At 47.5% G+C, this 21,739-nt stretch overlaps 1 protein-coding gene and 1 long non-coding RNA gene across 4 annotated transcripts in view; one reads left to right on the top strand and one right to left on the bottom strand.

The window, feature by feature from the left end:
- KIRREL3 (kirre like nephrin family adhesion molecule 3) overlaps window positions 1-21,739 on the bottom strand; it is a 557,358-nt gene that overhangs the window by 51,135 nt on the left and 484,484 nt on the right. The window lies entirely within an intron of this gene.
- LOC308630998 overlaps window positions 1-21,739 on the top strand; it is a 79,536-nt gene that overhangs the window by 39,996 nt on the left and 17,801 nt on the right. The window contains exon 2 of the long non-coding RNA XR_014018082.1: window positions 754-899. This is a non-coding gene — a long non-coding RNA (uncharacterized lncRNA). The remainder of the gene's footprint in view (window positions 1-753; window positions 900-21,739) is intronic.

The following is a 21,739-nucleotide window of genomic DNA, read 5'->3' as shown; positions in this document are numbered from 1 at the left end:
CTTGTGGACTTGCTTTAGGTTCCCTATAGTTTCAGGGTGTTGTCTTGTCACTGCTTTGCATTTCTCCCACCACTTAGCACATTACTTTGGAAAGTTGTAAGAAAATAACAATAATATGAATAAGTGCTAACATTGATTTAGGGATTATAGGGAAAACACTCCTTGTGGGTACAATGCAAATGTCATTTAAGCCTCACAATAACCCTATAAAAGGAAGATACATTTATTATGGGCATCTTTGAAGTGAGGAAACAGAGGCACAAAGCAAAGTTATTGGCCCAATGTCACATGGCTAGTAAGTAGTAGAATTGGGATATGTGTAGGGTGGGCAGATTGAGCACATAAAAATATAGGATGCCCAGTTAAATATGTACCTCAGAAAACTAAAGTATTTTTAGTGTAAGTATGTTGATCTGAAATTCACATTTAATGGGACATCCTGTATTTTATCTGGCAATCCTGTAGATGTGTTAATTACATATATGTGTTTTCATTAATTTGGTGTCTTTTCATTCTCTTCTCTCTCCATTTAGAACAGGATACAAGTGGGGTTTTTAAGGTTGTGGTGTCTGTTGTAGGCTGGGTCTGGAATTTCTTCCTAAGGTCCAGGTGTTAAAAACATGGTCAGCAGCACTTGGGAGGCACTTTGAGAGGTGGGGACAAGTGGGAGGTCTTCAGGTCATTGGTGGCATGCTCTTGGAGGGGACTGTGGGACCCTGACCTCCATTTCTTTTTCCCTTTTTCCCTCCTCAGGCATGAGGTGAATGGTTTTGCTCTGCCCCGCTGTCCTGCTACGATGTGCTGCCACAGGTACAGAGGAAGAAGGCAACAGATTATGGACCCAAATCTCCAAATTTGTGAGCCCAAATAAGCATTTTCCTATAATGTGATGATTTCAGGTATTCACTGTAGTGATGGAAAGTTGAGGAGCACTGCTCCCCACACACTCTGGCACAAAGCACAGACACCACCTGGGAAGTAAGGCGGGGAGGGAGGGAGGAAGGAGGAGCACTGCACAGACTTGGGGTGATGGCTCAGAGGGAGGTATGTTGGAGGCTGTCAGCTCTGCCCCTGTCCTGGGAGGGACCCTGGACCAGCAGACATCCAAGGTCTTCTCCCTTGGAGCTCATATGGTGGTGGGTAAGAAGGGAGGCTCTGAAACCCAGATGCCTAACTTGGCCCCTGGCTTTATCACTCACTGGTCTTGTGGCCTGACTCCCTAACTGTCTGTGCTAGACCATGTCATAGATATTATGGGATTTATTTCACAGGATGTTGTGCTGGTTAAATGAGTTGATGCAAGTGTTAGAAACATGCCTTAACCCAGAGTTTGGCACCATGGTAAGAACTCAGTCAACTTTAGCTCTGCATGTTATGGTTGCCTATTCCACAAGTAGCTCCACTCCTGGTGGTGTGAAATGGGCTATTCCAATATCTTCTTCTGTTACCATGCTTTGTGCTGCAGCCCCAGACTCTCTAGATGGATTGTTGGATTAAGCACCTACAAAACCACCACAGTAAACCTGAGGAGGTTATACACCAACGCCTAGCAGAGATGAGGGGCGTGGGTGAGGACAAAGGAGACAGATACTGTGAGTGACAAAATCAAATAGTCCCATGTTTTCTCTTTTTCTCGTTATTGCTGCAGTACTGGGGATGGAATCCAGGCAAATTCTGGCACTGAGCTATGTCCCCAGCTCTTTTTAGAGACAGGGTCTTGTTAAGTTGCTCAGACTGGCTTTGAACTTGTGATTCTCCTGCCTCAGCCTCCCACGACGCTGGATTACAGTCCTATGCCACCATGTGCTGGCTCCTTGTTTTCCCTGTTAAATTAGTACCGGGGAACATTTCCAATGAAACCGGCAAGAGGATCTGAGCTGTCTCATCAGGGAGGGACTGTTTGCAGGGAGACAGATGTTTCATTAATACCAAGGAGGCAAACAAACCATAGGATGCATGTAAAGCAGAGGGCTGGAGGAGAGCAGGGGACCCGGAGCACCACCGCGGTGCTCTCGCAGCAAACCGACTCGCTGCGTGTGCGCATGTGCGGAAGGCCACACTGTGTCCAACTCCACCCAGTGGAAGGCAGTGCGTGGCTGCTGGGTACACAACAAATGTGGGAGGGCTTGACAGAGTCTCCCGGAGGCAGTGCCAACAGGGAAGGGACAGCGTGGTGTGGGGTGGGAGAGAGGAGGGGCCGGGGCAGGACGGGTAGGAAAAGCAGCCGAAGGTGTGGTAGCTCCCTTGGGCCAGCTAGGAGGTGTGTACCAGCTGCCCTCCTAGGCCCGCAGAGAAAGGGGCCGGCCTCCTTGAGCAGCTCAGCTCCTGTGCTGACCACAGGACCCAGGAGAAGCCTCCTTGGGCTTCCTTCCAGGGCTCACAAAGAATTTCTCCTAGCTCTGACCTTGACCTCATTTTGGAATTCTCCCCCTCAACCTTGCCTGATCTAGGGGAGAAGCCTGTCATGGTGGCTGCCTCGTGTTTGTTTAAACCTCACAGTCACCACACTGCTGGGTCTCCTGGTCCGGTACTCATTTTGCAGATAGGGAACCTGAGGCTTAGACTGGCCAGTCGCCTGGGTCAAGTCACATACAGGGATCTGGCCCACTCCTAAGGGCAGTGCTGTAGGAGGTGGACACACAAGAACCTGGCCTCTGTTTACTCTGGCTGCTTCAACAACTTCATGGCGGTCCAGCTGACCTAGCAAAAGGCCTGTGGGGACTCTTGAGTGTCCCTACTCATCCCATAAATAGAAAGCAGAACTGATTGGTTGGTTTTGCTCTGGGCTCCCCATTAGGCACATCCACCTTCTCAAGGATTTTTGTGGCTTTCAGTGAGGAGGAAAATGAGGCCAGAATGAGAAATTTCCCTACCAACAGACAGCCTGGAGCCTCAGAGGCCTCAAAAAAAATGGAGGGGAATGGGGAAAAAGGTCACCTCATTAATGGGTTTAAAATATAAACCACGGAAATGCCAACAACTGTCTTTTGGAATGAGAAACTAGAAACACCTTGGTTAAAGGATAGCAGGGAAGACAGGAGAAGGAGCTGGAGAAGTGACCATGAGAGAGGAGGGCACAAACGGTAGAGATGGGCAGAGAGAAAGAATCAGAGCCAGGTGGGGTTCGAGTCACCTGCTCAGGAAGAAATCAGATGTGAAGAGAGAAGACACACCATTCTTTGGAGCAGGGAACAGTAAAACCAAATGGCAGCATGCCAAGGAAGGAAACAAGTACTTTCTCCAAGCCTCTTGCTATAAAAATTCATTTCAGGGAATCCCAGAAAACCACTAAAATGTACCTTTCAAATTTATGCAAATTTACCAGCTTCACTAGGTGCTAGAATCCTAATAGAAAAAAGTCAAATTCTTTTTTCTGACCCCAGCCTTTTTTTTCCCCCAAAAGTACAAGCCTCTAAATTTAAAAAAGGGTAACGAATGCTTTTAAAATTCATTATGGGAAGGTGTTTTAATTCTCATCTAGAGTTTGGCCTTATAGATATTTTTGGAACCTCCCATCTTCCTCATTTTTCTTCACAAAGGGAAGTCACATTTCTCCACACAAGTGGGTGAGCATCGCATTTCATTTTATATAGCTGGTACATTTTATAGGAAACGTTCCTGTGCTCCAGTCTTTTAGGATGCTTCAATGGGAGAAATAAAAGGCTGTTGTCTCTTTCGTGGCTCCAGGGCATCCCTGAAAAAAAATTCAAGGAGCCCCAGCCTGGGAGTTGTCCCACATTTGGGTCCTGCCAGCTGACACTCAGAAGATAGCAGAAGATTAGCAGGGAGGGCTCTCAGGACCAGTCCCTGACGGGGGTGTAGGAACCACATCTGGACCCAGGGCAATGTTGGCAGCAAAAAGTTCTCAGCAGATACTGCAGGGAGCTTGAAGCTTGAAGGACCCTTAGAATGGTCCCCTTTTGGTGCAGGAGGACCTGGCCTTTGCACCCTGTGGGAGACCATTCTTTAAAACAGGCTTCCTCTCTTTAGCCATAGGAAGTCCCCATTGTCCGACTTAGCAGAGAACTGTTTGCCTCCAGCACCCCAGCAGCTGGAGCCAAAGGTCAATGTCTTTTTGACCTTTGTCCTGAAGCTGGAAACCTGAGTGGCACACCACATCTGCTACAAGGTATTGCCCACTAGGGTTGAATGATGGCTTTTTTTCCTTTTTCTCTATCATATTGAGATGGGATGGGGTTGTGGCTTGGGCAGAGAGTGCTCTGCATAAGAATAAGTCCTATATGAGAAGCACTCGCTTATCAGGTAAGGAAGAGTAAGCTGTATTTGTTGGGAGTAGGGAAGGACTCTCCATTGGATTCTGATCATCTCTATAATTGGTGTTTGCTGGTGTTGTCTGGCGAGTGTGTGTGTGCATGTGTTGGGTACCCCTGTGGAGCCGGGTCAGGTGAGGTGAGGAAAGGGCATAGCCCCAGAAGGTAACCTTGAACAACTTCTGCACCTCCAGAGTCTCAGTGTCCTCCTCTGTAAAGTGGAGCTAAGATGTGCCTCACGAGATTCTAGCATGTGGTTGGTGCTCTGGAAGCAGTCAGCTGGGCTGAGATGAGGCCTACCATGAGCTCCTGCTACCTTTGCTCATGTTAGAGTGCTTCCCTGGGTAACAGTGTTAGGGAACCCTAGATCAAACGCACATATGCAATAGTATGGAAGCCACATGGGAATAGCCACAATGTCTCATAGTGGCAATGACCATGGGTGACCTCATCAGATCGGCCTATAGTGCCGTATAGGGCAGGTAAGCTGAGTGGCCACTGGGTTGGGGGTCTGGCCAGATGGAGAAGGATGCTCTCTAGACATTCCTAACATTTATACCAGCTTTCTACTTTATGACAGAAATGATTACAAACCTACTTGGGACAGACTCCTGTGTTAGATTCTGCCCCATAGTCAGCCACTGTCTAGTGACCTCACATCCCAGGGAGTAGGCATGGAGGGGCTGCTCTGGTGATCAGGAATCCAGGGATTGAAACTGGGATCTGAGTAGATCTTTTCAGGTGAAGAATGAGGATTTTAATTTCACCCTCTTGATTTCAAGCCTAGGGCCCTTTCCACTTGATTCTTCCCAGCAGGGGCTGGGCGGCCTGGGCACACGAGAGGGCTACAGGATGAACCCCCTGCCCCAGTGATGGCCTCACAGGCAAGATGCCTACCTTCCTTATTCTGAAGCAGGGGTCTCAAGCTCTGCTCTCCTGGCTCTCCTTCCTGTCTGGATCCCATGTGCTCTTGCTGTGACACTCTGGAACTCCAGTCTGGCCCCTTCTACCTTCTGGGATCTTGATGGGATCTTTGGGCTTACTATTCTTCCCCCAGAATGTGAATTCACACCAAAGTGTGGTCCAGATCTCAACTCTAAAGTTTCTTTTTTTATTTTCTTCTTTTTAAAAATTCCAGGTTAGGGAGGGGGTGCTTTTCTCTCTGCTCTCCGTTTGCTTGGCCACCCTCTTACTGGTCTTGGGGAGTTGGTTCTCATCTGGGGGTTGAGGGCAGTGTGAGCACTCTCCATCACCCATCTCTTGGGCCTTCAGAGCAGGTGCCTGGAACCTGGGTGGCCTGGCAGACAGGATGGGAGATGAGTGGAGCCGGTCCCAAGAGCAGGAGGGGCAGGTGGTGCAGGCCAGCGTGGAGCTGCTTCCTGACCTGTGGCCCATGGAGAGCAGAAGATGGATGCTCCATGACTAGATGCCATGCTCCTCCATCACTCGTGAGAGATCAGAAGGAGCCTGCAAGATGACCTCTTCCTCTCCTGGCTCCCATCTGCTTCCATAGCCTGCTAGGTGACCACCTGGAATGACAAGCCAATCACACTGCTCCTTTGCTTATGGTGCCCAAGGCTCTGCGGCACCTGGGCTTGGCCCACCTGTGCAGCCTCACCCCATGCCCACCTCTGGCCTTATGGCTCTTGACTGCGGCCATATGGCCCTTGGTAGCCATGGCCTCCCAAGCTTTGGGCCCAGACTGCCACTCTGTCTTCCTAGAATGCCTTTCCTTCTCTCTTCTGACTGTGGTCACCTATGTGACTTTCAGGCTTTGCTCAAATTCCCCCTCTGACTTCCACTGGACTTAGATGAAGCACCTGTGAGGCAGGGACCAGTGTCATCCATGTGTGTTCCAGAGCCCAGCATGGTGCCTCAGCCATGGCCCAGCTGCATAGAAGCTCCATTCACCTGCAGAACTGGTGCCTGGGAGTCACCGGTGGCTGGATCAAGGTGCCTAGCTCAGCTGTGAGCATCCCAAGGGAACAGCCCTGTTGGGTTCCTCATAGTACCTCTTGACCCAGCTTGGGGACTGATCAGAACAGGTGCTGAACAGATGAATACTGAAAATACGGCCCGACAGTGAGGAGAGATGCCTGCCTGAAATGGGGAGTTAGGCAGGAAGAACAAGAGCTTCCAGATGTGGATACTATGAGAAGGGCAAAGCCAGAGAACACACCTGTGAATTGATTATCTAGTATGTTCCAGAAGATTCCCTTGGCCCTACTGGCAATCCATGTTGGATTCATAGGTCAATTTTGGGAGATGTTGAGATCTGGGCTCCATAAGGGCATTGTTGGTTCCGAGATGGCTGCATCTGTATGCATTTGAATCACTGTGAGTGTGGAACCAGGACTGCAGGTGTCCCTTGGCTTTCTGAGACCTTAGTGTTCTCTTCTCTCTACCTTCAACACCCCTTTCTCTGGGACCCATTGGCCAGTCCCAGTGATGCCTGGATCCTTAATTGCCTCCCTTCTCTCATCTGTCTCCCTCCAAGGCTTCCCTTTCCCTTTGATTAGCAACCAACTTGCTCTGGAAAGTGTTCTGTATGAAGTGACACACTCTATAAAAGAGACAGGATGGCACCAAGTTGGTGTGGGTGCCTTGGGATCAGTCTGTGTTAGGATATAGGAGTTTCAGCTCAGATCTACATCACGGTCACTGTGCTGGATTCTAGGGTATAGGTGCGGCATGTATTGGTCAAAATGAAAGCGTGAAGCTTGGGAACAGTGCATGAGATGCTCTGAGGAGGGAATGGGGGGAGGTACTCAGCGCTGGTACAGGGAAAAATGAATTGGATATGTCTTAACGTCACAGTTAGCTCCCATGATGGGCATTAATGTTTGTGGCCAGAGGCATGGATAATCCGAATCTGGTATATAATTGAAAATATCATTTGCATTTGACTTTGGAATGCAGCATGCATACATGCACATGAGTGCTTGGGAAGAGGAGAAGCAAGGCAGCTTCACTTTCTGAGTGTTTATTTTAGACTCCCATTAGTGTTAATTTGCATTCACTAGACACGGGTGGCCAGGAGAGAGGTGAGCAGGGATATCTCTGTTGAAAGCATTCATCAGCCTGGTGCTGTCCATGAGGTGGGTCATTGCAAATACTCTCCAGGCCTGTATTCCTCGGGTGCTCAGAATTCCCACAGGCTGAGCAACTACCTCTGAGAACGTGCCCTTGGGCCAGGGATGCAATGCTCCATTTGCTGCCAGAACTGGGATGGAAGCCTGGCCTCCTCTGTCACCAGCTCCTTGACTCTGGATAAGTTGATTAGCTCTCCAAGCCTTCATGAAACAGGAAGGATAATCCAACTTAGTGGGAAGTGCCAGGCACGGTGGTGCACTGTAATCCCAGAGGCTGGGGAGGCTGAGGCAGGAGGATCGTGAGTTCAAAGGCAGCCTCAGCAACTCAGAGAGGCCCTAAGCAACTCAGCGAGACCTTGTCTCTAAATAAAATATAAAAAGGGGTGGGGATGTGGCTCAGTGGTTAAGCACCCCTGGGGTCAATCCCTGGTACAAACAAAACAAAACAAACCACAACTAAAAACAAAAATGGGAAGCATTGTGGGATGGCTCTGTGAGATGGCATAGGTCAAATCCAGGGTCCAGGGCTCAGCTAATCCTCATTTCCTTTCTTCTGTCTCCTCCTTCCTCATCTCCCAAAGTGTGGTTCTACCTCTGACATCTCCTCCACATGGTGTTCTGAGGCTCCAAGCAAAGCTAACAACAGTTTTTGGAGCCAGAGAAGAAGAGACCCCAGCTTTCTGCTGGAGCCCAAGTTTCTTAAAGAAACCGCGGGTGGATAAATGCAAAGAATCCATAGGCCACCTGCCCAGAGAGGGATTCGCAGGTGGAGGAGAGCCTTGGGTCCCCTTGGAGAGTGGAGGTTGGGCTGTTTGAATTTCATGTCCATGTAGTGGTGGAAAGGGGTCCTGAGTGGAGAGAGGGAGGGCTTCAGATGTTCCTGAATGTGGATTCCACAGATGGGACCCGAGGCTCAGGGCCACCAATTGCTAGCTGTGTGAACTTGGACAGGTTTCCCTTCTCTGAGTCTCAGCGTCTGCATCTGTAAAGTGGGCATAACAGTAAATACTGTCAGAGGGTCATGAAGACCGCCAGGCTGGTGACCACGGAGCTTTGCACTGGTGTCAGGATGACAGGTGAAGGCTCTGCATGGGTCTGGCTTCTGTGTGGATGAGTAGGTGCCTTCTCACTTCTCTTCCCACCTGGCTGGCTAAGAATTAACTCAGGGCCACCAGACTCTGGCTAATGCCTGTTCATGGTTCCTTGTGCTCCTGTATTCTGTGCCCCCTAGTCAAGGTGTGTGGCAGGTAAGGAGGCTACATCAGGGGCACCTGCCCACATGTGTCCCAGAGAGAAGATGCAAGTATTTCAGCTTGGACCAGACCCAGGCTGTTGGCATGGGAAGCCCTTGCAGCTGATCCAACCTCATATACCTTCCCTGCTTGATGGACAAGACACCTGGCCCAGAGAGTTAAGTGAAATGTCCAAAGCAACGCAGCAAATTGTCATCTCTCTGGGGTTCCCACAGATCTGAGGTACTGAAAAGGTGATTTCAGAATCCAGACTTTTATTTTCTTTACTGACTTCCAAATGACCCTATCTTTGCTTACCTTGTTTCTTCAGGGCTTATAAAGTGCAAGGGTAACTTATAGATGGACACTCAGTGATTGAGTGGTCTTTGAGAGGATGGTCTCTCTCTCTCTCTCTCTCTCTCTCTCTCTCTCTCTCTCTATATATATATATATATATATATATATATATATATATATATAGTTTCTTTTTATCTGAAAGGGGGAGCATGGGCTCAAGATGCAGCATGAGGGAGTGATGTTAGACATCAGGTTGAACTGTTGTTGGAGATACAGCTGAGGGGAGAGGGCCAGGCTTCTTTAAAGAAGCCCGTTTCTATTTTTACTTCTTTTTTTTCCTTTTCAGAAATGAGTTGGAGGTGATGTGATGACATGCCTCTGAGGCAGGGGGATGGACTTGATGGTTTCTCGGAGTCCCTCTCAGCTCATGTCCATTTATCCACTTGCTCATTAGTTTTCCTGAAGTTACTTTCTGCTCCCAATTAGCCTCTGCCTGTCCAGTTTTCTGAAAGTTGTTTCTATTTGCAGAAGAGGAAGGGAGAAGACGGTAGCAGCTGAGGTGGTCAGGAGGGATGGGGTTGCAGTGGGGAGAAAGGAGGTGGTGAAGATGGCTGTTAATTGCCCCTGTCAGGCAGCGGGCCTCTGCTCACCCACTCAGCTGTCGCAGGGGGAAGACAGACCAGGCATTTTTTTATGGCTTCCTATCAAACTTTGATAAATTGATTCTGAAAAGGCTTTAGCAGCCGCTTATGCCTCAATAACTGTTAATGGTGAGCTCTCAAGATTCTGATGGGGTTTGGGGTGGGCTGGACAGAGGGAGGCTGGCTGCTTACTTGGCCTGAGCCCTCCCATCTTCCCCACACTTGGGAATCTTGCTGGAGAGTAATAGGGGGGGACTGAACTGAAACCTCCAAGCCAGACAGCAGAGCTGGCGTTCTAGAAAAGGTGGATCAGAGAATGAGGGTGCAAGACTGAAATGAGACACACAGCAGAACTTCCTGAGGCTGGACTGAGTGACCAGACTTGTAGTATAGCCTCGGTGCTGTGGCTAACCAGTGAGGGGTGGGCATTTGAACTGCATGCTGCAGACGGGCTTCTGTTCAGTTATTTACTTATGGGAACCAGGAACTTGCCCAACACCCACAGCAAGAATCTGAGCTGAAACCTCAACTGTAGTCCACAGTGGTGTCCCCTCCAGCCCCCATACACCATAGCCACCTACACTCACCCTCTTCAGCTGGCCCTGCCTGGACAAATGCATGGTGACCTGTCAGTCATGGACTCAGAGCTGGTTCGTCCCCAGCATTCCCTCCTGATTCAGGCCGAGGGTGGGAGTCCAACACCTTTGCTCCTTCTCAGGGCCAGGAATGGGCGAGGCAAGTGAGGCAGTTATCTTAGGTACATATTTACAGATGTTCCCAGACTTCCATAAGGAGATAGATAATATCTCAACGCAAACTTAAAAAAGACTGAAAATGCAAAATGCTACGATTTAAAGGAAGACAGGAGGAGGAAACTTCAGTTAGTGAGATGCTATTTAAAATGGCCACTTGGTCAAGGGAAATGCTCCAACACAGCCACTCTCTCAATAGGAAATGAGATAAGTCCAGAGGTGGAGAATCATAGACGCCAACGAGTTCACTGCCATGAAAACCAGGGTAGTGAAATTAAGTACACCCAGTTTCTGCTGTAAACAAAATATTTAAGCTTAAAATAATGTTATGCATTTTAATATACCTACTTTTAAATGTTTCAATATTTTCCGGACTACTTTAATGTCCTAGAAAAAAATTAACCATTAAAAAAGTACATAAAAATACACATACGGGGCACACATTTTCCCTCTTGCCTTGGGCTTGCTTATGGCTTGGCTCAGTGCTGTTACGGATCCTCTTTAATAGTTTGATATTTTGTTCATCATTTTTTTTTTTTGCATTCATTTTGATTTTTAAAGAACTGGCATTAAGGCATGAGGATGTAGCTCTATGGTAGACAGCATGTGTGAGGCCCTGGGTTCCATCCCCAGCCCCCCCACCACACACAAAGATATTGCATTAAAATATTATTACCTAACTTACTGAGTTTTTGATATCCCTGAAATTTTGTGACCAAGAAAGGGTGCCTCAACCCAAACTTGTTGTTGTTTTTTTTTTTTTGTCCCTATCTCCTGTCCTTGGTGAGGACAAAACACAAGAGAAACCCTTGGATGCTTGGACCCACCTGGGGCATGTTCAGGTTTGGGGTTGCCCCAGGGGAGGTGAGCTCCTGGGCTGGCATGTGCTGCCAAAGGAAGATGGATGGGCTCCCAGCACCCTCCAGATAGAAACAGGTAGCCTTTACTAAGCTCATCCATCAAGTCCCCCGTGGGATGACACTCACCTTAATCAGGCCAGGAAGGATGGGGGATGTGGAGAAGCTAGTTGAGCAGAAGCTCCAGCAGGGTCCGAGCTGGTGCCTAGAGAGGCAATGAGGTTTAGCCAGGCAGCCAGGCTGTGTACTGATCAATTCCAGGGGACACTGTGTACTTAGCTGGCCCCTCTGAGCCCCTGTCTTCCAGACAGACCCCAAACCCTGCTGCCACACCCCAGGTCAGACTCGGGGTTGGAAGAGACTAGCTAGAGAGGGTACCAAGTGGAAACAAATGGAAGAGGACTGCTTAGGGAAGGATCTGAAAACTTGCTCTTCTATGCTTTCCAGAAACTTCAAGTGACTTCCTCTTGTCCACAGTATGGAGTCTGAACCCTTTGCATGACCATCAGGATTTCTTTTCTTTTTTTTTTGGGGGGGGTTTACTGGGGATTGAACTCATGGGTACTCCACCACTGAGCCACATCCCCAGCCCTTTTTAGAGACAGGGTCTTACTAAGTTGCTTAGCATCTCGCTTTTGCTGAGGCTGGCTTTGAACTCCTGATTCTCTTGTTTCAGCCTCCCGAGCCACTGAGATTACAGGTGTGTGCCACTGTGCCCAGCGACCACCAGGACTTCTGCCATCTGACCCCAGCCTCTCTGGTCCTGTGCCCACCTAAGGTTTCCCCATGAACCCTCCTCCCTGCTCCCATGCCCAGGGCCCTGTGCTCTCCCTGCTGACCCCAGAGTGGTTCATCCTTGAGACCTGGGTTCTGTTTCTTCTAGAAGCTTCCTCTGACTGTCCACATTCCTGACTCTCCCACTTGTTCTTTCAGGGCAAGTTTCCACACGTGACCCTGCATGGTGGTGAGCAGGCCCTGAGTTCTCGGGGTGCCTGGATTGCTGCCTGCCTTTGGACACCTCCTCAGAACTTTGACCCCAGGGGCAGCAAGTGCCTTTGGGATGAAGTGACCCTGTTTGGTCCTCTCAGACTGTGACTGCCTGGGGACAGGGCTCCGTTGGTGTCACAGTTGGAACCTGGAGCAGGAGGGAACTCAGATCACCCCTGCCCTCTCCCTGAGCTTCTCTCTGCTCTCCTCACAGAAGACAGAGCTGGGAGCCAGCCTGAGCGCAGGACACGACGCTGGGGCTCTTGTTCCTGCATCTCAGTAAGTGGCAGCTCCCTGCTGCCAGCAGCTCAGGCCACATCCCTTGGGGGCCATCCTGGACTTTGCTAGTTCTCTGATTGCGATGAGCACCACTTTTGAAATACACACAGATCTCAAGCCCTGCGCAAACCTGTATTCCTCACTACTCAGGAGGCTGAGGCAGGAGGATCACTTACATCTAGGAGTTTGAGGCCAGCCTGGGCAGCATCACCAGACCCTCCTCAAAAAAGAAAGAAAGGGAAAGAAAAAATAAATATAGACATATGGGCACACACAGGTTTCTTTGCCTCTCCACACCTGCTCCTGCCCAAGTTCAAATCACGCCATACTCCTCCAGGGCTTCTGGCTTTCCTGCATTCACCCTTACCTTATATGGACTCCTTAAAATAACAGGCAGGCCAGTTCTGTTCATGTTGTTACTTCTCTGTTCAAAGCTGCTTGTAGTGTCCTATCTCATGCAGAGTTAACTCCAAAGTTGCTATTGGGGGTATGAGATTCTGCAAGATCTGGCCCTGCTCTCTTTGGTCTCATTTCTGTTACTTTTTCTGTTATTCACTCTGTGTCAGCCACACAGCTGACACGGAAAATGACAAGACCACTCCTGCCTCAGGACTTTTGCACTTCCTGTAGCCCCTATCTGGAATGCTCTTAGTCCAAATGTTTGCTTGGCCTACTCCCTTGTTTTTATCAGGTCTTTGGTTATTATTATTATTATTATTATTATTATTATTATTATTTTTCACTCAAAGACACCTTCCCTAACCATGTTAAATGGCTCCTCTGTATCTTCCCACACCTCCTCCTTGTCCTGCTTTCTGGGTACTCATGACACTGTAGTTGGCTTATGGCCTAACTCTTTTCTTGGTAGACGCTCCTTGAGAACAGGACTTTGTTCTGTTTTCTGTTGTATTTCTGGTGCCTTGAATAGTGATGGTTTATAATAGTGCTTAATAAGAAGAGCTTAGTTACTGCCAGTTTCTCTAACTTGGTTTGGTTCTCCCATCTGCACATGAATGATGGGCCTTATCTCACGCTCTAGTAGAAGTCCCCCTCTGCACCCCACGGATTCCACTGTGTATTAAGTTAGCTTTTGTTTTTAGTTTATGCTTTTCCGATAGCTTTGCTGTGCAGGATCCTATTTCATCTTCTTGGCAATCCCTGGAGGCTCACAGTGGTAAAGTAAGATGCCCAGTGCCACACTCAAGTTAGAGGCAGATCCTGGCTAGAGCCCAGGGTTCCTGGAGCCCAGCTGGGTGGCCCTATAGCCTGAATGGTGCCTGCTCTGCTAGGGCCCAAGCCCAGGCTGGCCTCTGGGGACACAGCTGGCAAATCCCCGTTGTCTCTGGTCTGCGCCGGGTTCCTGTTGTCAGTCACTTCCAGTTTCTGCTCTTGCTTATTTAATGATGTAGGATGATTATAATAAAGAGCCTTAATTCGGGGGAATGGTGGTCACACTTGGGGGTTCTCCACCCTGGCCCTGTTAAAGAGCCTGGGGTACTTTCATGCACTCCAAATAACCTCGGTGTGTTAATGGAGACAGGCAGGAATACTTTATACTTAGGAAACTAGAGACTCAGAAAGGTACAGAGACCTGTCTAAGGTCTTAGATTGAGTCAGGGGAGGTGCCCGAGCAGTGTCGTGCTGGTAAACTGATTCTCCAGACAAAGTAAACAAAATTCTGACTTGTAGTGTTGCCAATTTCTTTTTTTTAATATTTATTTATTTATTTATTTTGAGATCAGAGTTCTGGCTTGGTGATTGGTATCACTATTATTATTTTTTTAAGATTTTTTTTCACAATACATTTATTCTATTTATTTATTTTTATGTAGTGCTGAGGATCTAACCCAGGGCCTCACACATGCTAGGCAAGTGCTCTACTACCGAGCTACAGCCCCAGTCCTCTCAGTGTTGCCAATTTCTATGCTGTAAATGCTCCTATCCAGGCCACTTTTAAGCCACCAACATGTTGTCACCAATGCTGAGTTGGGAAGAGAATGTATCACCTGATCTAATGGACTTGAACAAGTCAGCTCCAGCATCCCACGGAAGGGTGACAGTCCCTACCTTCCCTTCAGAACTTTATAAAGCAGTTTCACGTTCAGCACACACCTGATCTCCGTGGCAACCCTTTTGTACAGGCAGCTATTATTATGTTCATTTTTCAGATGGGAAAACTGAGGCTTAGAAAGATGGACTGACTTGTTGAGGGCAGGCAGGGAGAATTGGGAATATTGCACCCTGGATTCAGAATTCCTAGGGTATAGTACTGGCCCTTGCACTTGCCAGCCCTGGGCTCTTGTCCAGTTCACTTAGCTTCTCTGACCCTCAGTTTCTCCATCTATAAAATGAGAATTAAGTATACCTGCCCCAGCAGCGTTCAGCATCATGGTAAAGAGTAAGATGAATATGTATAGGAAGGTACCTTCCAAACTGCACAGTGCCTCTCCATGTTCTGAGCACAGGTACATTTGAGGATTGATTAGCCATTTCTGTAATATCTGTCTGGTTGCCTATTGCTGCATAACAGATTACCCCTGAACTCAGAGGTTTAAACAACAGGAATCAATTTTTTAGCTCTCAGAGTTTCTGCAGGTCAAGAAGCTGAGACAACTCAGCTAGAAAGTTCTGGCTAAGGAAGTCTCTTTGCAATCAGATGTAGGAGGGGCCGGGCCATCTCCAACCCTCTGTATTCTCCAGCCTGGTGCCTGGCTGCGAAGATTGCAAACAGCTGCGGATGGTGTGCTGAATCTCGCCCACCTCTGTGCGGTTGAGATGGACAGATGACTTCAGGGTAGCTAGACTCCTATGGTTACTTAGCACTCCAAAGTGCATGTGCGGTCTCCCCTAGGGTGCTTAAGCCAGTGTGCGTTTTGTTTTCTCTCAAACATGCAGACAAAAATTTCAGTGAAGCTGAAAAAAAAGCTTCACCCAAAGCAGGATGGAGCCTGGCCTCTGCCCATTTGCCCCACCCCTATCAGCCCCTGAGTGTGGGAGCCCCTGCCTGCCCTCGGGTGCACAGCCTGTCTTGGTGGGCCCCGCCAGCCACAATATCTTGTGCCAGAATCCAGGCCTACCCTGCGCCTCACTCCTGCCCTCTGTGTGAAGCGGCTCCGAGGGGATTTGGGTAGCAGATTCTTTTTTTGTCCCCATTGGGCCCTGGGGAGCCAGGGATTAAATACTGGCTCCTAGACCAGGATCTCAAATCCAAATGTGGCTTTAACTGGTCAGACTGCTATTGGTCCAAGATGGGAGTTCAGTGTAGTTCCTCCTTCAAATTTTCAACCACTTGTCTGTGTTCAGCCTGAGACCTGATCCCAGGGATTCCAAGATGCCTAAGCTGTGGTCTCTGGTCCCCAGCAACTTGTGGGCCCCTGTTGTGCAAACACAGTTCCTTCCTAATATTCCCAGAGCTTCTGTAGACAAGTGTTTTATTTTACAGATGAGGAAGCTGAGGCTCAGAGAGTGCAGTTGACTTACCCAAAGTCAAAAAGCTGTGGAGTCTGCTCATTCAGTCCCCTGCAAGGCACTGGTTGGGACTGGGCTGATTGAACTGAAGGGGGCAGAATCGGAGTGGTCAATATTGTCTGAAAGCTGGAGTTGGGGAACACAAAGGGGGAATTCAGCTTCTTTCCCTAAGTGATGTCATCCGGTTAAGAGAAAGGAAAAAAAATGCCCATTTCCTTACTCTAAGTTTCCCCCTCATTAATTTAATCTAATTTGCTCACAACAATCCTTGGTAAACAGCGGGCCCCCTTTAATAAGCCAGGCTCTTCCTTCGACCCCGCAATTGTGTTTCTAATCAGCCAGTGTATCGGGAAAGATTCACCGCTAATTGTTGCAAGGCATTGGCGCTACCCTGGGTGTCAGGTAAGGGATGGCAATGAGAGATAATTATAATCAGATCTAATTAGTAATTATAACAGATCCTGACTAGAAATTGTTTTCAGTTAAATATTCCCAGAGAGGTGCTAATGGTCTCCGGGGCATGCTGAGTGCCACAGAGGCAAGCAAAGGGGCCTGTAAGGAACAGGTGATCTCATGTCCCTGCCCTGCCCATGAGCAAAGGAGACTCAGGGCCTGCAGTGTGTGGCTTGGGGACCCGGAGGTGTCCGGCCCTTGGGGACAGAGCTGCTCTGGCATTGTGGTGTGCCTGCTCCCATCAGGAGTGCTTTCCTTACGTGGACCTGAGGTTGAGGTCTCTCGTACCATACAGACACCTACAGAGCCCTCAACAAATGCCAATTATTCCATGGCTCAGGGCCCAGAGGCATGGAAACTTCTGGATCATTAAAGAAACTGAACATTGCTTAGGAAGACTGGAATATTTACTGCTGGAATCGTTGCTGAATTCAATGGCACTAGAGGTATGACATAGGACTCTTCTGGTGAGTGACTCTCCAACCCCACATGATGCCCCCTGGTCCAGGACTGTCCACTATTTTCTGTCTTTACCAAGGACTTCTGCAAACTCTGGGCTGCCCTACTTTCTGTTAAATGAAAGTTCTAATGAACTTTTCTGCTTCCAGACTCACACTTTGTACCCTCCAGAGTTCTTTTGCTGGGACCTTCAGATCAGGTGGTCACAGCAGCCGTACTGGGCATTGGATGGTGCCGCTCATCTGCGAGCCCTGGGAGAGTCCATTCTGGTGGGCAGCACAGAGGGCCTAGACCTTTTTGGGGCCAGATGAATCTGGCCACAAGTTATTACGGTGACTCATATTAACTTACTTTTGAAAACAAAAACAGGATGTTTTGTACTGCATCTGAATTATTTTTCATTGCTGATGTGAGCATGTGGATCTGACAGCTATTAACCAGAACCCCAGACTAAAGGGAAATGCTACTCCCTGACCAAGCCAGGAGAGGAAGTATCATTTTAGTTATTTACAACCCTCCTCCCCATGATGGCTGCTGGTTTCTTGCAAGCCTATTTGCATCTGCATACAGACCCCAACTGTCATCTTGTTTTCTTCTGGCACCTGCTACCCGCTGTAGAGACCTCCCTTCCCAGCTCTCCAGATCTGCCTTTTTTTTTAGCCTCCTCTGGGTTTCATTTCCTTGGGAACAGCCTCATGCCCCGGGGCAGGGTATTTTGAACACAAGGGTGCTACTGGCAGATAGCAGGGCCCAGCCACTCTTCTCTCTCTGGTCTGAGGACTCTGAGAGAAGTGGTTGGTTAGTCAAACCTGCCCGGCTCTGGCCCCAGGTTGGATTACCAGTAATGGTCTCCGAGACTATTTCTCCATCAGTCTTAGGGGCTGAGAAGGCTCATTTGGGGAATAAGGGTGCTGGGGAGAGGAAGGCAGGGCCACACGTGGAGCAGACTCCACTACCACCTGTTGCCACAGATGGAAGGGAGCATCTTCATACCATACTTAGTGGTCAGCTAGGGTGCGAACCCAGACTCCAAATTTTGGGCTCTTTAAACTTGGACAGCGGTTAGTAGAGAAGTAACATGCTGCCCACTCATCTGTGACAAGTCGATTCATCTGTCCAAATTCCACTCATGTCTCTCATCTGGCCCACACCCTCCTTAAAGCTTCCTCCCCTGGCACAACAGGGCGCTGCTTGCCTCTGCTGGCCTTCCTCTCCTGCTTCTATTTCTACTGTAACCCTCCTCCAACTGTGAGTCCCCTGAAGGGAGGTCTCCCTCTGGGATGGGTGAGATTGGCAGCTGCAGTTTAAATTCTGGTGACATGGTGACATGTATACATGAAGTAGCTGAGGTGAGACATGGCAAGTTGGGGACTGGAGGACCACATCCTCCCACAAGGAGCAGCCACTACACAATTGGTGCCAAGCAGGCAAATGAGCCGTGTTGCCCAATCTTTGCAAGAGAAGTCAGAAATTTTAAAAAACAAAACAAAAAAAAACTTTTTTTGGTGCCTAGGAAAAACCCGGAATCTTGCACATACTAGGCAAGCACTCTACTATTGGACTACATCCTCAGCCCTTAATAATATTAGAAATCTTTTTTGAGAAAGGATCTTTCTAGGTTTCCCAGTCTGGTCTCAAACTTGTGATCCTCCTCCCTCAGCCTCCTGAGTAGCTGGGAGTACAAGTGTATACCACTGCAATGATCAGAAATCTGAATTTTAATCAAAAACCCTGTAGCATCTTAAATGTTGACAACAATTGTAGAACACTCTGGAGACACCCAGGGAACTGGTCAGACCTGTCTGTGAGCTAGCTTCGGCTTACCAGTTGCCAGATACTTTTGGAAAGCTAGGTTTAGCCATTCAAATGGTCTCTGCTCACTCTAACAGTGGGGGTGCTGGCAGGTGGCTCATTGAGCAAACCCTTGCTGCTCAGCACAGAGTATTATTGACTCACCTTGTTGGACCAGCATGTCTCTAGGGAAGAACAGAGTTCTAGACCCCTCATGGGTGTGAGCCTAGGGGTTGTCCTGGGTGTGTTGCCCACCAACCCTCCACTCCCCCTGGTAAGATGAGATGGGGCAGATCCCTCTGTTGACACAGTCAGAAGAAGCTGTCCCCGATTCAATTAAGTTCTGGCTCCTAATGAGTGCTAAAAACCTCCCTCCAGAGAACCATTTTCTGCTATGGATTTTTGAGACCAGTGGTTGGAGAATCACTCTCCTTTTCTTTCTTTCTTTTTTTGGTGCGGTGTCTCTAGTCAATAAATAAGTGGGAAAGAAAGGATTTGTGAGAAAATAGAACACAGTCAAAACGTAACTTGTGGACTTAAAAGTCCCTATGAGACTGGCACAGACTTGGAAATGTTCCGTGGTTTGTGGCTGTTTTCTTCTCTGGGCCCAGGTTCTAGGAGCTCTGGTTTGCATCTCTGAAAGGTAATCTTTAAAACTGATTTCCCTCGGTTGCATTTCATTGGTGTAGAAACTAAACAGGCCATTGTATTACAGTAATAACATCAACATTTCACCTCCCTTTGCCTTAATTATTTTTCTGTCTTGCCAATGAAACCTGTTCAATAAGATTTATAGGTGGTAGGCAGGTGGCGTGAGGTAGTGTGCGGCTCAGATAATCAGCCACGCTGATTTCCCCTTCATTGGGTGTCACTGGTGTAAAAACATGAACCGAAAGCTCTGCAGCACTTAAGTAATAATAATGTCAATGTTTCACCTACCTCCCCTTTAATTATTTTTCTCCCTCACTCTTTCCACCTAACCTGTTTAGATAAGATTGCTGCACTGATAAAAAACAAGGGCTCTCATTCTCTGGGCAGATAAGCTGCTGCTTTTCTGAGATTCAGTGTGTGAAGGGAGCTGAGTCGGCCGAAAGACTTTCCCTTAGATCTTCCCAGGGTGGGGCTGCAGATATAGTTCAGGGCCTGTGGATCCCAAATGGACCAGCGGTGACAGGAAAGGAGGTAGGGCAGCTGTCCAGGCATTGTAAGCCTGGAGGAAGGCATTCTGACCTGTGAGGAAGGTGGGCACTGGAAGCTGGAAGGGGCAGAGGAGCCACCTCTGTCCAACTTCTCTCTTCCCTGGGTGCTCCTAGGAGTGGGTGAATGGTTTCATTGGTCTGAATGGAGGGGCTCTGATTATGCATCCCACTAGGCTAGCCCTGGTGCAGTAGAAAAGCACTCAGGTAGCCCTAGATTCACAGCTAGCTAGCTGGTCATGTGAAAGTCACTCGATCCTTCTGAGCCTTAGTTTCTCAAAATTGAAGAGGTGAATTGCTGTGGACTGAATGTTTGTATCTTCTCCATTAATATGTTGAAAACTCACCCTCAATGTGATGATATTTGGAGTGGAGCCTTTGGTAGGTAATCAGGGTTAGATTAAGTCATGAGTGTGGGACCTCCTGATGGCATTAGTACCTTATTAACAGAGGAAGAGACAGGAGATTCTTCTCTGTGTGCATGCACCAGGAAAGGACATGTGAGGACATAACCTGGAAGTAGGCCCTCACTAGAACATGGCCATGCTGGCACCCTGATTTCAGACTTCCAGCCTTCAGAACTGTGTGAAATAAATGTTTGTTACTTAAGTCACCCAGTCTCTGGTATTTGTTATAGCAACCTGTGCTGACCTAGACATTGGTCTATATTAGTCATTCTTAAATGTTTTAGAGCTGACCAACTCCTTTGAGAATATAGAACCTTTTCCTAGAAATGCATACATACATTCAAAATTTTGCATCTAATTTGTAGAAGTAAAAGATCCCACATAAAAACAACTTGGCACCATCCCTGATCCCTCTCTCTCATCCCTATCAGATGTCTTCTACCTCCACTGCTGCTATGCTGATGAGTCTTCTCCTCCCTCATATGTATTCTGCAAGATCCTCTTTATTGTCTTCTTCCCTTCCCTCTTATGGAATGTTCTCAACAGCAGCCAGGGTGATTCTTTTAAAATACAAGTCAGATCTTGTCATCCCTCTCCTTAGAAACCTTCAATGACTGCTTTTTCACTTCAAGTAGAAATTTGGCTTCAAGGTCCACAGCTAACTCCCTCACCTATATAAGTCTTTGTTCAAAAGTCACCTCATCAAAATCCGAATTGACCTGTGTCAAGTAGAACATTAAATTAATAAAAATAAATCTTCCCATAAAGGCAACCAGTTCCAGATGATTTCACTGATGAATTCTATCAAATAATATGATCTTTCATAAAATCTTTCAGAAAATGGAGGAATAAGGAACACTTTGCAATTAATTCTACAATACTAGTGTTACCCTTATACCTCATCACAGGAAAAGAGGATTACAGTCCATTAGTCATCATGAATGTAAATGAAAAACTGACTCCAGCAACATATAAAAAAGATTATACCTATGATCAAATAGTTTTTTTTAAATCCCGGGAATTCAAGGTTGGTTTGATATCTGAAAATCAATTAATACAATATACTGTATTAGAGGAATAAAGAACAAAACCCACATGATTATCTTTAGGGAAACAGAAAAACCATGTCACAATATCTGACACTATTCATGATAAAAACTCTCAACAGAGTAGTCAATGAGTACATAGTTACAATTAAGAAGAATGTGTTGTGATATTTTATTACACAGTAAGCTCATCATAGTTAACAATAATGTAATGTATATTTCAAAATAGTTAGAAGAGGGGACTTTGAATGGTCTCACCATAAAGAAATGTTGAATGTTTGAGATAATGGATATGATAATTATCCTGATTTTATTTCTGCATAATGTATACATGTATTGAAATGCTACATAATACCCCATAAATATAAATTATGTGTCAGCTAAAAAAAATAAAATTTAAAAGGAATCTCAACAAAATAGGAACAATTGGAAACTTCCTCAACCCTATAGAGGCACCTATGGAAAACTTTCCACTGACATTACACTTGGGATGAAAGACTAGATTCTTCCC

The sequence above is a fragment of the Spermophilus citellus genome (assembly GCF_964194105.1).
Source record: "Spermophilus citellus genome assembly, chromosome: 2".
Taxonomy (NCBI): Eukaryota; Metazoa; Chordata; class Mammalia; order Rodentia; family Sciuridae; genus Spermophilus; species Spermophilus citellus.
The sequence above is the reverse complement of the archived record's forward strand: the minus strand, read 5'-3'. Positions and strand labels throughout refer to the sequence as shown.